General features: G+C 39.7%; 1 long non-coding RNA gene across 1 annotated transcript; it reads right to left on the bottom strand.

Annotated features, from left to right (window-relative positions):
• Positions 1–2,057: 2,057 nt before the first annotated feature.
• On the bottom strand, positions 2,058–3,270 carry LOC125769641 (uncharacterized). Its single transcript, XR_007419068.1, has 3 exons — positions 2,677–3,270; positions 2,418–2,603; positions 2,058–2,350 (listed from the first exon to the last, which is right to left on the bottom strand). It is a non-coding gene; the product is annotated as an uncharacterized LOC125769641 (long non-coding RNA).
• Between the last annotated feature and the right edge of the window lie 11,870 nt (positions 3,271–15,140).

Raw genomic sequence — 15,140 nt, 5'->3', positions numbered from 1 at the left:
CCCCTGGCGTTTTTATTTTCTGGAATTCATTCATTTTTTTGCTAAAATCCGGCGTAGGTCCACACGCTACGAACGCTCGCGGGCGACTGAAGCGGGCGTGGCTACGCGGGGCTTTATATACCAACCCGGTTTGAGTGTGTGCGTGTGGTCGCTAAATGTCTTCCTCCGGGACTCCGCGGTGGATTCCGAACAGACCCGTTAGGGACCATGAGAACAAAAGAAACTCGACCGCATGAACTCGCTTTTGCATGACTGGGTATTCTTGCGATTTTGGGTGCAAGTAACCCCGTAGTGGACCTGCTTATCGCAGTATTGGCATGTTGCCTCTTGTCCCTTATAGCTGACTTTGACTCTTTCCCCTTTGATCGAAACAAAGGACGGGATGCGTACTTCAACCTGCATTATTGCTGCACGGTTTCCATCTTTAATTCCCGCAAAAGGCGAGGGGCTTTCCCAGTACAGGTCCTTGACCTCTTGTACCTTGCCATATTTGGCCAAGAATACACTGATATCGTTGTTGGATATGTTCGATGAACAATCCATTATTTTTACAACTTTGGAGTTGTCGTCCAATCGGATTGGAATTTTTACTTCCTCACCGTCACACATAAGGCTGTGTTTGCCGTCGTTGAGTTCCACGAATTGTCGTGCTTCGCACGCGGTCTTCATTTCTATGACCGCCGTCATGGCGGTGTTCATCAGTTGGACTTTTACCAACTTTTGCGGATCCAACTTTAGTTCCTCTGTGAGGAACCTCATCACTTCTCCCTTGCTGGGTTTTTTCTTTAGCTGCGGGGCCACGAGAGTTGAGGATTCCCTCAGAACTCAAAACCTCAGGAACTCATGAGTGATTTTGAGGGATTTGCGTTTTGAGGAAAACCTGGCCGCTCTACAAAAACCTCAAAAACTTTTTGAGACTTTTTTTGAGGAATCGTTTTGACAGTTCCGATGCCTCTACCGTTCAGAATGTAAACAAAACATATTTTTGTTTGCGATTTTTTTCAATGAAAGTACACTTTTCTTGTGCCATTGTTAATGCAAATATCTACTGAAGAACTAAAATTAACATTAATTATTATTTAACACCGTATTTGTGTGTTTATTTTTTTTGTTTTTTTCGACGGTAAATTGTTCATTTGTTGCACAGTGTGTGACACAATTTAGGTATACGATTTAATTTAAAAACTTAACTTTTTATGCGAAAGAGTATCCTTGAATCTCGTTCTTTTGATTGATAAAATGTTTAAATACTTTCTTTTCCTTAAAGCAACTTTTTATTGACCATATTTTCCATTAAATTGATCAAAAAACACCTTCGAATAAAGATTACAATTACATGAAATACGTAGCATTTGTCAAACACTGTTTGTTGTCGCTGACGAAAAGAGAGGCAGCATGAGTGATTGTTTGTGTGACCAAATTTGAGGAAAACCTCAAACGGCCACGGCAACACTGGTTTTGAGACGTTTTTTGAGGGATTTGAGTGACTGAGGAAGTTTGAGGGAAAGTCTCAACCCTGGCGGCACAAAATCGTTAAAAGTACTACGATTAGGACAATTACAAGGTATACGTTTAGGGGTACTGATAAGAAGACCTATTCGTACAATTCCAGCTGTCAAAAGGCATTGCGACGGTTGTCATTATTTTTCACGGTGTATAGTTGCAATAAATTTGACAAGATATATAATTATTTTTTGAAAAAATATATATATCTTTTTAGACATTTGTTTCATATGTATCTATTGTAGAGCTCCTTTAATGTGCTTTTGTAGAGCTCTTAGCACCGTTTCACTGGTGTGCTATTTATATCCTATCTTATCTGAGTTGTATTTGATCCGCGGTCTTCTGAGGTAAAGATTCATGGTCCTTCGCGTACGGGCATTGGTCTGTTGTTTGATGACCAATAATTTTCTCGGTTTTAACTACTTGCAGGTGGTTTGGAAAATGAAACGCATGTCGATCGATCTGAATAATAAATCCAACAGCAAACGCTTGTTAGTTGATGGACCAAAAGCCACAAATATCAAAATATCAAAATAAAAGTGCAAATATCATCCGCTAATCAGCAACAAAAATCGGCATCAAATCGTTCACGCAACCTCTTGATAAGTTTACCAAAAGGACGGGAACACATTAGAACTGTAAGAGTTTACAGCATATTCTTGAGTTAATTTCTTTCACAACCTTTTAATAAATACGCTTGTTTTTAACAATATTAACAATTTTTTTATAAACGAGATATAGATGCAGGCGATCTGCTACCACAATATCTTCTATCTATTCTTAGATCTGTGTACGCCGACGGTGCAACATTTCAAACATCCATGTTTTGCGTTGAAATACATGACACCTAAAATTAGAAATATGATTCAACAATAATTATGTTGTAAGTTAAATAAAGCAACGAAACAACTTACCTTGATAGTAAGCTCTTGCCGGGACATCGCATATAAATGCGGAACATTGCTGCAATCATAGGCGACAGAATCGGAATCTCATGAACGTTGATCAATATTGACCAAAATGAAGAAGGAGATCCTTTGAACAATGGCAATCAATCGATGGATACATTAATATTAATCCTTTCTGAAACATTCACATGCCTGTAAAGAAAAACGAATGGCTATTAAATAAAAATAATTGATCGTGTAGCCGTTTATGGCAAACAAAACTCACTCAATCAGCTTGACTCAGCCAATCATAATCTTCGTCGAGATACGATGCTTCAAACGTGTTGTCGGTATAACCATCCGGTGTTTCAATAATCGGATCAACATCGATTGTTTGGTTGTCTTCTGTATGGTTGTCTGAAACGGACGGCATGAAATTGTATTCTTTAACACAGCGAAGAGCTATGAAATCATTCGTTTCTTTCGTTCCTGTAATTACTTACCGACATGTAAACAATCAACCGTAGAATCAGGGTCAGCATTTTCGGATTCTTGTTCAGCAGACTTTTCCAAAGCTTCCCTTCGAGCCGACATTTACAGTTGACCCGTAACACCTAATTTATGAAAATGCGAAGAGTTACGTTTCATTTTCATATATTTTGTTTCAAAAAACACTAACCAAATCAGATTGTTCACAACGATTGCAGAATGTTTATTTAGTTTTGGACGCCAAATCACGCTAGGTACAAAACCACACAAGGCAGATATACGATGACAACATGTCGACACACACACTCGTGGCGACGCACATATCCACACACGAGAAGCATAGGCTGATCGGTTTGACAGCTAGCCTATTCGTACAATCTGGTCGCCAGGGAACTGTCGTGGCCCCGCAGCTTTTAATTTGTCAAATTCTACCCTAAAGGTAGCACATTGATAAGGCGCCATTGCCACTTTCCCTCTTTTTTTTCACTGTGTTCTGCACTATCTTCTCGCGTGTTGTCGCTTTGACTGCACAATACGAACTAATGAGGAGTGGTAAAATATTCATGTTAACTTTGTTGTACGCAGCTTGTAACAGGCGCACTCACTTTGTTGACAAATAAAATATCACATAGTGGAAGTTGGGGCAAGTAAGCCACAAAAGTTGGGACACGCGTAAGGTGGCACACTTGCCCCATTTCCACTATATTCATATTTGACAGTTCCGAATCTACTCGACGTAAACGATCGCTTCACAGTTAACGACTATCAGTTCATCTGTTCGCGATACAAATGCCCAATCGGACGAGGCGAATGAATTTCGGCAAAAGTTGCGACCTATTTTTCGTATACAGAAATTTTTGCCGACATCTTTTCCGACAATCAGTCGATTTCGTCCAAACAGCAGGAGGACTGCAGGATTTTTGCTGTCATCGTGCGGATGTCTAGCAAAAAGCTCAATTTCAAAATTAAAGCAAAAAAGCTTGTCACAGCCGTTGCCACAACACATTTTTTCTATGTGTGGCGGTCGATCGTCTTTTTTATCTCTTGCTTGCTCCTGCTTATTCTAGTATTTGTTCGGTTCGTGAGTTCTGTTCTGCGCTGGTGTGTCTTGCATCGCGTTCGTTCGTTCGTTCTGCCTATGGCTTGTCGGTTTGTTTCGTTTTGACTAGTGGTATAGGATTTAGACCGTACTATTATTTCAAGGTTAGGGTATCCTCGCGCGATGTGCGCAAGGGTAAGTATGATTAGTCATATACTGGAGTGATATTGCCAGCTCGCCCATGTGTGTTTTCTGCAAAGATAGTAATGGTAGGAAATATCGGGAATCGATCCCAGACTTACATTTGGAGGCAATTTACCGTGGTGTTTCAGGCGTCCGCGAACCGATGGTACCAACAATTTGGCGCCAAAAGGATTGATACGGACCAGGTTTTGTTCTACGTGCAGTGCCTCGAACGAAGTACCATCAGCTGTTCTGTTATGGTTCTATTGTTGGTGATAGTTCGTGCGCGATGCATCAAAATGTTGTGCACTGATCTGAGCGATAATGATTTTTAGGTTGGTGTTTTTTGTACGAGTGTTTTTATTTTTCAACATAGAATGGCGATCCTCGCACACGGACCGTTTTTACGTACCTTTAGTTTGGCGATTTTACAATGATATTTGTTGAATTATCTATGGGTTTGTTGTTAAAATAAACATTCCTTTTTTCGTAGGCATTCGTGACATCTAATATGCAAAGCCATACCAGAACATTATCAATCGTACATATTCTTGGCTCTTGCTTGATATCGAATAGGATCATTAAAGATGTCGCGAAGTACGTTAATGTACAGTGTACTGTTAAATGTTTCATTGCGTTTCAATTTCTACCTGCGCCTTTTATTTAAAGTGCCTGAGCATCTTTTGCACGGCATCGATTGCGCTGGTAAGAAGGGAACGCTAGAGAATGTTCCGTGTGTTACGTTCAGCTGTGTTGTGATATGTTTTGCACTTAATATTAGTTTTCCAGGAAGTGTCGCTACGGTCGCATCCTACAGAAACAGTTTGGCCACGGGCTTAGCTGGTGCAATGCAATGCAATGAGCAATTCAATGAAAGGATCGGTGGCAAATGAAATGTTGTGATCAGCAACTCTGGCTGGCAAAGACAATCATTAGAAGAATGCTTCGCGGAGCACTGGCCACGCATTCGATTTGTATTAAGAGAAATGCAAATAGAATTATTAGACATATTAAACTGATACAGCTGTTTATCTTTCACAACACAAAGAAAGCTGTAACGTGTTCAAAAATATGCTATGAAACATAAACATAGCTACATTAACACATCATAGCTGTGTGTTATTATTACAATTCACAATCAATTCCAATGTTGTTTTATTTTTATTGTTCAGTCGATTATGACTATTATTCCACAACCGTGCGAAGCTGTGGTACGTTCGTCAGAACATCTTGTCACACTTAGTTTGCGCATTATTTCATCGGTTGATCATTTGACGATGGGTCTGAACAACAAGCCATGCATACATTCCTTAAGATAAAAATATCGTTTGAATCATTGGGATCACCATGCATATGTTTCCATTCATATGATACGACGTATACACATGATACAAATGTTGGGATAATTCTGCAGTGTGAGCATATGACGAACTAGTACTTTGGGGGCTCTTTATTTCACGGTACTATAATTAAATCGGATTCCAACGCCCAAAACGTATATTAGCTCACAACAAAATCGTGATAGAAAACAGTAACATAAAGAGGCTTCGATCATGTTTGCTGTTGTTTTATTTTTGTATGATGTCTTGGTGCATTCGTCTTTCTTAATATGGACTAATAATTATGTTAATAATAATGATAAAAATTAGGAAAGCCAATGTACAGCGATTCATCAGCGATTCTGTATACGATCCCGCGTACAACTCGGATAGCTTCGATTTGTTGTTGTAAACCAATGCATTTGTTGGTGTTGTTGGTGTTTGGAGCAGTCTGACAACCGCACGGATTGTACACTTTTGTATCGACGGTAGAACGAGCGTGAGTACGAGCAAGAGGGCATAACCCAAGAGAAGCGAACAGCATGAGAAAACTCATCAGACTCGACTTGAGCTTTCTGACCGACTTTTGCTCAGAGTCAGTGCGAGCAGGCACGGAATATTTTTTAGAGGGGGACGTTCTGTCATTTGCTCTTGACAAGTCGAAACTTTTTGCTTGGGATGGCATGCAGTTTTTAACGACTTTTGTTTAATTCTAACGACTGTTACATTTTAACGACTTTCTTTCGCGATCCCGGCTAATATTTTCCATATCTGTTGTCGTTTGAGAGCCCAAAAAACTGCTGTGTATAAGCCTTTGTTTCGGGAAGTTTAGCTTTAGGAACTGACGAGCTTCCTCTTCCATTAACTCTATACGGTTACTTGCCGGTACTGGGTTGGTGTTAGCCCTTAGACTATGTACTAACTTCCATAGTTTATGGTTAATAGTGCAGCCGTCTATGGCCTCTAAATGCTTCCCAAAACTTTCGGTCTTACTGATCTTTTTTAGATACTTAAATCTGGCAAGTTTCTTTTTTTTTTTTTATTCATAAATAACGAAAGTTTCTTTTTTAAATGGATGTGATTTTCTAGTGTTTTCTGCTGATTGAAAATTGCTCTAGCCATATTCTTTTCTCTCCATGCCTCATCTGTTTGTTCATTCCACCAGCACTTAGGAACAAACTTTGACGAGCGACGGTTGTTGGCTATAATTCTATTTATGTCACGTCTGATGTCATTTATATTGACCTCTCTCTCATAATTCAGGGTTTGCACCTCGCGGATAATGGGGTCTATGATACCTTAAGTTAGAAAGCTAAAATTTTTAGCCCGGATCTGTCAAAACATCGAGCAGAATCGAGAGGGAAATTGTTGACAGGTAATATCATCATGCAAGGATTCCTCAAGGACCTAGCATTTTGACATAAAGAATTACATTAGGCTGCAGTTTTGTAGAACCGCGTTTTGACGAAACAGGAATTACAGCGTAGAAATGTAGTTCGAAATAAAGGCATAGCACAGGTAAAAATTTGTATTATTTTTCATAAAAAGCTGAACATAATTAAAGTCATGTAATTTCATTGTTGTTTTAAATCCAAATTCAATCAACATTCAGCCGAATCATATATGGCCTAACCTGTTTCAGACCTGCTAGAAAAATGCCTTGTTTTGACATTTGTCGAGCAGCTGATCGAAACTAACATTAGACAAATTTTCTAATCTGAAATACGCAGGCTTATTTTGCTGAGCGGTTTGTATGGAAAACATGCAGCAAATAAGCCGCCAAACGTCAAAGTCCATATAAAAAAACTAGTGGAAGGTATCATAGACCCCAATATTAGCTCTTTTGTATGCTGTTGTTTTTTCCCTTGATATTCTGGTACTAATGCTAATATCTATGCGTTTGTGGTTGTTAGCCCCAATGTGCATGTCTGTCACCGTCCGATACGTTTTTCCAATCAGATCCACGGACACCATGCACAGGTCAATGGCCGTTTCGCTCTTTGTGGGGTCTGTAGACACGTGCGTCGCTTCTTTGTTAGATATTATAGTTAGTTGGTTTTCGTTGACCTTTTCCCACAAAACTCTCCCTTTCGCATCAGTTTGCTGTTCTCCCCATAATGCGTTGTGGGCGTTAAAATCTCCTGTCATAACAACCTTCTTGTACGACTTTAAAGTAACACACATTTCGCACATGATGGCTCTAAAAATTACTATGGGCGTTCTAGGAGCTACGTATGTAGATGTAACGACAGTATTGCTACTAGTAAGCTTTACTGCCGTCGTTTGTATGTAGTCGTTGTTCTGATGGACTACTATTCGCGTAGCATTTATGTCTCTTCTGACAGCAATCGCACTACCACCATAGCCATCTTCCCTATCCGTTCTATACAGGTTATAACCCTTCAATTTTATAATGTCACCTTTAAGCCATGTCTCTTGGATCGTGAAAATGTCGATTTTGTCGGTTGCTCCGATTTTCTGCAATTCGTCCACGTTATTTCTAAGACTCTGTACATTGGCTTGACAAATTTTCAATTGCTCTTCAGAGAGGCCTATAATGGAAGGCAAAAACGTATTTGTCTATACAGACATTCTTTTTCTAACGTGGTCGTATGACTGTATGTGTCGATTGCTTGTTTGTTCTTACTTGTATGTATTTCTCATTTCTATTTGTGATAAGTGATATGATATGAGAGATTCTTCTTGTGAGGATCCTAGTAGTTCCTCAATACTGGATGCTGGCGCGAGCTTGTTTGTTTGTCTAATTGGTCTGCTTCTCGAGCTTTCGCCGAGTTCTGTATCTGTGAATTTGTTCTTTTCTGCTTTGTCTTTGTGTGTGTTATCTTTACTTTCTGTGCTTGTGTTCATACTGTCTGTGTCTATACTTATTATGTCTTTAGAATTATCTCAGTGTTCGGTATTTTTTGCTGTCTGTGCGTACGTTTTGTCGTTCGTAATAGTACTTCTGACGATTGCCGGACATTGCCTTCGCCTAATTGCCTTAGCTTCACCATACGTAATGCGGTTTACAGTTTTAATTTTCTGAATTTCCATCGCATCCTGGTAGACTGGGCATTCTCTGTTTAAAGTATTGTGTCCTTCTCCACAGGAAACACACTTGGTGCTTCTACATACATCGTCGTGTGCCGGTAGGCTGCAGTTAGCACATACTCTATCGGACTTACACCACTTCTTTGTGTGGCCAATTTTCAAGCAGTTGGCGCACCGCATGGGGCGAGGAACGTATAGTTCCACCAAAACCGGGTATAACCCAAAATCCACCGAACGGGGTACGTTAGACGAGTTGAAAGTAAGGATAGCCGTTTTCGTGTTTAGCAATTGTCCATCCACCTTTCTCTTCATAATCGCAACCTCGGTCACTTTTTGTCCCGCTAATCCTTCCTTAATTTCCTCCTCCGTCATATACTCGATATCGGGGCATCGAATGATGCCTTTAGAACTGTTCAGCGTGGGATGTTCCGCAACTTTGACGCACAGCTCTCCTTTACCATCAGAAATTTTTGTGATCTTATGCGCCTTACCTGCCATCTTTTCATTCTTCACTCTGATTAGCAGCCTTCCTTCTTTCAATCGCGTCACCTTTTCCGGTTTGCCACCCATAGCGTTTTCTATGATTTTTTGCAGCAGAAACGGGTTGCATCTGCTTAAGTCCTTTCCTGCCACCGTTGCTTCCATTACCAGGAATTTCTCTTCCTCTGTATTCTGGGTTGCAGAAAATGGCGTACCACTCTTTTTGCCCATTTTTCTTCTTGGTTCACTGAACTCACCAAGGGCACTATAATAGTTTGCTATTGGGACATACCCCCCGGGGTCCTTGACCCCCATTCTAATGCACTACACACTTGTTTCTAGCTTAATTTAACCTTATTCTTGACTATATACTTATACACTAAGACCTAAAACGTTAAACTATATTCTATCAGACCGAACAACTAAAATTCTGTTGTTCAATAAACTTTCACACGTGGTGTTTGTGGATTCCTCTCAGTAACGGATACTTTCGACACGTCTATATTCTTTGGTTGCCAACCTTGGAATCTGTTTATATTTCTCTGATAAGCAAATAAACAAAACTCCAACCAGCTGGATTATTTGATCGGCATTTTTCTTGCCCACGCTGACTCGTCGATCGAAGTGGTTTGAGTCGGTGCGGCCGATTGAGGTGGGGGATTTAGTAGTAGTTGACAATTGTTCGCCGCGGAACAGTTGGCCGAAGGGACGCGTGATAGATGTAGTTAGGGCCCAGGACGGTCGAGTAAGACAGGCAAGTGTCCAAACAGCTGGTGGGATTTATAAGCGACCTGCAATAAAGATTGCGTTATTAGATGTACGGCAAGGAAACTTACCTGCGTGAGCTAGGATTAGTAAACAAAGTGTTGCGCGTGGTAAAGTGACAGCGAACGAGAACGACAGCAGCAGGAAGTAGAGTGAGACAGATGCAGGACAAAGCTAGTTGTCTCACTGCGGGAGGTAATGTTGTAAACAAACGGTGTTTACACCGACCGCTGCTGTCACTGTCGGACATTATGTCGAACTTCGTATTTACGAAGTTGTCGGAAGAAAGCTTCGCGATCGGGAGAACTGGGTACTGCGGTGAGTGAAGGACCAGGACGAGAAAAATGTAGATAAAAGGACCAAACAACGCGTGAGCGGCTCTCATTACCGCTAGAAAACGTGAACCAATAAAATAAACTAATTTTTTGGTTCGCTCCAGTAAAATAGCGTTCCTAATTAATTCTCAACTTTTTTGCGTTTTCTACACCACTATTGTTTCTACTTTTCCTTAATAACATTACTACCGTTCTTCCTTCTTCCTGTTTTTTATGTTATGCGGATGACATTAAAATATTTTACCCTATCACGTCTCTTGCTGATTGCACCTCACTGCAGGTGATCCTAACCCGCTTCACGGGTTGGTGCAATGACAACGCACTTTCACTGTGCCCAGATAAATGTAATGTGATCTCGTTTAGTCGTTCACGTTCTCCCATTATGTTTCCCTACTCCCTCGTGTGTTAGTCAACCGTGTCACCGTTGTAAAGGATCTAGGGATATGGCTTGACTCTGGTCTTACCTTGTCTCACCATATCGACTGTACAGTTTCTGAAGCCTGTTCGACTCTCGGTTTTTTGAAGCGCGTAGCACGTGACTTCACCAACCTGACTTGCCTCACGACCCTATTTTGTGCTCTGATCAGATCTGTGCTCGAGTACTGTTCGGTTATCTGGTCTTCTTCGGCTAGGACTCATATAGACCGCATTGAGCGTGTGCAGAGATCGTTCACCAGGTTCGCCTTAGGGAAAGCTCTTGGTGTTCGATCCTCTGAGATGCCGTCATATGAGGAAAGATGCCGACTCCTCAACCTTGAGTCTCTAGAATTTAGACGTTCTAGAGCTTAATCATCAATTATGGCTGCCATCCTTCTGAACGAACTCGATGCCCCTGCGTTGCGCTCATCGATCTCACTCTACGTCCCTTCCCGCTCTCTCCGGTCCCGACCTCCACTACATATTCATCCCCGTCGCAATGCAGCAGGTCGCAGGGATCCACTGATTCGTGCCTGCTCTATCTTCAACTCCACGTCCCATCTCTTTGATTTCCATCTATCTGTAGCGGCTCACCGCAACCATACGCATTTATGCCATATGCATATTGCATACAAGTAGGGACAAGGAACGCTCGATCCGCGAGCATAAACCAAACCCGTCGTGGGCCCTTCGTCGTTAGAACGAAGACAACTGATTTATGTATAACTAAGAATTAGGAATAAAATTAACTCTCTTATTTTTGGACCACGGAACCGACCACACGTAATTATATCCTTAATCCGAAATTCCGCTTGTGACCCCATTCCTCCAAAGTATGAAGTGATATGAAAAGTGATATGAATAAATTTGCCTACACAAGGGGAGAAAGTTTGCAAAATACCAAAGTCGTATAGAGAAAAAAATGTGGCATCACAAAACCAAAGTACCAGCAAAAGCCATAAAAATCATCAACAGATTGGTTGCAGGTCACGATCATAGTAACTATTGGTTGCGCAAGATGAAACTAGCAGACGAAGCCTTTGGCGAGGAATGCAATATGCACAAAGTGTTCTATTGCCCAAGATATTCAAGAGAGCGAGAAAAATCACCCTACAGTAATGAAGAAACGTTCAAAAAAATCTGGAAAAGGAAAGATATAACGGGGTTTAAAAAAGTACTAAAATTTATCCAAGACAATAGAATAAGGTTTCGAGCCATCAACGGTATCTAGAAATGAAATGCGTAACCAAGATTTTAAAAATCTTACGCAAACACAAGGAAAACATAAAAAAATCACCTTAGCACTAATATATTAACTGTTTAACGTGCAGAACAAGAAGTGGCCTCCGGTCCGGGCAGGTCCGGAATATGGCCCATCGATAGAAAAGAACGGGAGGAAATGCCCGCTACAACAGTACGTCATCAATCAAACTGAAAGAACTGAAGATACTAGTGATGAGAAAGTTCCTTTTTTTAGGAACGGAACGGAACCAATGTCTCTTCAATAAGGAACGGAACGAACCTGGTAGGTTCGCCGAACCTGCTACAACGGAAATTTTGAATAATTTTTTTTTCATAACTGAGGCCGTATTGCAATTCAAACAATTTAATTTTTTCTTCCCCAGTTGAACAATAGTTTCAACTTGCTTCGATACTTCCAGCGCTGATTTAGTTCCAAAACAAACGGCTAAACCATTCTGAACAAGAAAATAATTCACGTTGCTACCTTCTCATCCTAAAAAAATGGTAGGTGCAAAAAACCTACTTCGTGTTTTTGTCTGAACCTAGGAGCGTTCGTTCCATTCAAGGAACCACTGCATAAAAAAATAAATGTAGCACTTTTCTAACAGATAAAATGGTTCTGAAAGTTATGATATTTTTAACAAAAATTTAAAAATTCGATAAATAATTTAATTTTCATTTATAGGCTCCCGAAAATGGGTACATGCCGAAAGATGAATGTGTGATTTTGTATGCAATGACAGCGTGGTTTACTAGATTGAGCATGGAAACTGCAAAATCTGACAACAAAATTGTCGAAACGGGCAGCACAAAATTACATTTTTATCCACTTTGCGGCCACAAAATTAGCAAAATAAGAGTAGCAAATTGTTTAAAATTCAATTTTCTAATCATTTCAGTCGTTTAACCGTCTGGTCTATCAAAAAAGTTTGACAAACTAAAATTTGCCAAACAAAATAGAGGTGGTCTATCAAATAAGTTTGTCAAAAAGATTTTGAGCTGTCAAATTTGAAGCATCCCCCCTAGGCAAACAAGTGCTAGATATCGCATGCAATCCCCTATTTTTGTCCCATCTTGCGTCGGCACATATAAAAAATAGGGGATTCGTTGTATGAAATTAGGGCAAAAATAGAGGATTCAGGTACGGGCTTTTGCGGCTGTGTGGGTGAGCTTTGACAGTCCAACGGTATGTATGTATTGGTGAGATACGGTAGGTAGGTATGCATGTAGTGGTAATAAATGGTTTCTTTCGCCTGGCCTTTCAAAACAATTGTCAAAATTGAAAATTCAGAGAAATTTGATTTTTTTTTTATTCAATCAATCAATGTTCAAGTGCAAAAGTACTGCAAATTTGTTGGATTAAATATACAGTAGATCCCCGCAGTACGCTAATGTTTGGGACCGAACGCTATAGCGTATATCGAGTTTTCGCGTATTGCGGATTCCCTCTGACATATCGTTTATACTTAAAATTGAAGAGTCGAAATATAAACATGCACATGGGGTTCGAATAAACTATGTAAACAAGTCAAGCTAGGTGTTCGTTTCACACGTATAGCGTCTAATCGTAACCATAAATCAAAATATGTTCATATAATAAAAATTGTAAACTAAAAACACATTCAATTAAGAATTCATAATCCGGTATATTTGATTCACAAATGTTTCATTATATATGATGAAAACATTACAATTTTTGTACAAAACTGTCCATTGATAACTGTCTTTTGATGACTTTCTTGTCATTATAAATATTTTTGTAAACCGCTATTTCCTTTCTAACTCGATCGCTTACATTCGCGGACCTTTCTTCGTCTTCATCCATCGCTTGAAATTCAGATAATGCTTTCTCTATGTTTTCGAAAGCAGCCTCCAATCTTTTTGAGCTGAATCTTTTTTGAATAGGTTCTAGATCTTCTTCGTCGTACTCCTCGTTGTATTCATCCAATACTTCTAAAGTATCTGCTTCAATTAGCTCATTGTTCGTTAGAGGTTCTTCTTGTAAAAAGATAAATTGGCGTATATCTTCAGCATCTATTTCCAATGGTAACACATTAGCTGCAGACACACATTCTTCTATTAGAAGTTGAATTTGTTCATCTTCATCAGTTGATGTCGTATCATGTGTAAAAAAAGCAGGGCATATTTTTTTCCAACACTCATTAATGGTACTCGATTTAACCTCATGCCATGCAGCAGATATGTTACGTATGGCAGAAAGAATGTCGTAATTTTTCCAGGCATCAGTTATGTTGAATGTTGGATTTTGCTCTATTGTATGAAGAATGCGAGTGAATGTTCTGCGAAGATAGTACGATTTTAATGTTGCAATTACTCCCTGGTCCATAGGCTGTAACAATGATGTAGTTCTAGGTGGCAGGAAAACGACTTCAACATTAGGGTGCAGTTCGTTGAGCTCTATTGGATGGCCTGGAGCATTATCAACTAACAAAAGGATCTTAAATGGAATGCCTTTATCTCTACAATACTTTTCTACCTCTGGTACAAAGTTTTGAAGAAACCATTCATTGAAAATGGAACGAGTCACCCATGCTTTTTTGTTGGATTTCCAAACCACTGGCAAGGACTGAACTTGAACATGCTTAAATGCTCTTGGTTTTTGTGAATGGTATACTGCCAAGGGTTTTAATTTTAAATCACCCGTCATGTTACTTCCAACCATGATGGTAATTCTTTCCTTATTTAATTTTATTCCAGGTATTGGTATCATATTGCCGAAAACATAACTTTTTGTGGGCATCTTTTTCCAAAAAAGTGCAGTTTCATCAACATTTATAATCTGTTCCGGAAGAAACCCCTTTTCTACTATTATCTTTTCCAACAAGCCAGGAAAGTTTTCTGCTGCTTCTTCATCTGCACTTCCAGCCTCACCATGCATCTTCATGTTCTTTAGGTTAGTACGATTTTTAAATCTGTTGAACCATCCCGAACTGGCTTTGAAAGAGTTTACAGTACATTCCGTAATTCCAGTGGAGCTTTCTATATCTTGATACAAAGATTTTGCCTTAGTTTGGATAATTTGTAAACTGAGAGGAATTCGCTTATTTAACAAATCTTCTATCCAAATCACTAACAAGCGTTCCATTTCTTCTATTATCTCATTACGTTTCCGAGTGGCCATTGAATCTCCTTTCGCAAAATTCAGTAAATTATCTTTGCGTTGGATGATGGTCCGCACTGTTGATTGTGGTCGTTTTATTTGCCGGGCTATTGCTGCATAACTTTTTCCTTTTTCAAACAACTTGATCATTTCCAACTTTTCTGACATTGTTATAGCACACTTCTTCCGACTATTTTTATAATTTGATTCCATATTTATCGCTTCGAGATTAAAGCGCAGCCCAAAGAAACAAGAACCAACGTGTAGTGATTGTGAAAACAAGTGAAAATTTTCTGGAAATTTAGGCCG

This window comes from Anopheles funestus, chromosome X (assembly GCF_943734845.2).
Source record: "Anopheles funestus chromosome X, idAnoFuneDA-416_04, whole genome shotgun sequence".
Taxonomy (NCBI): domain Eukaryota; kingdom Metazoa; phylum Arthropoda; class Insecta; order Diptera; family Culicidae; genus Anopheles; species Anopheles funestus.
The sequence above is the reverse complement of the archived record's forward strand: the minus strand, read 5'-3'. Positions and strand labels throughout refer to the sequence as shown.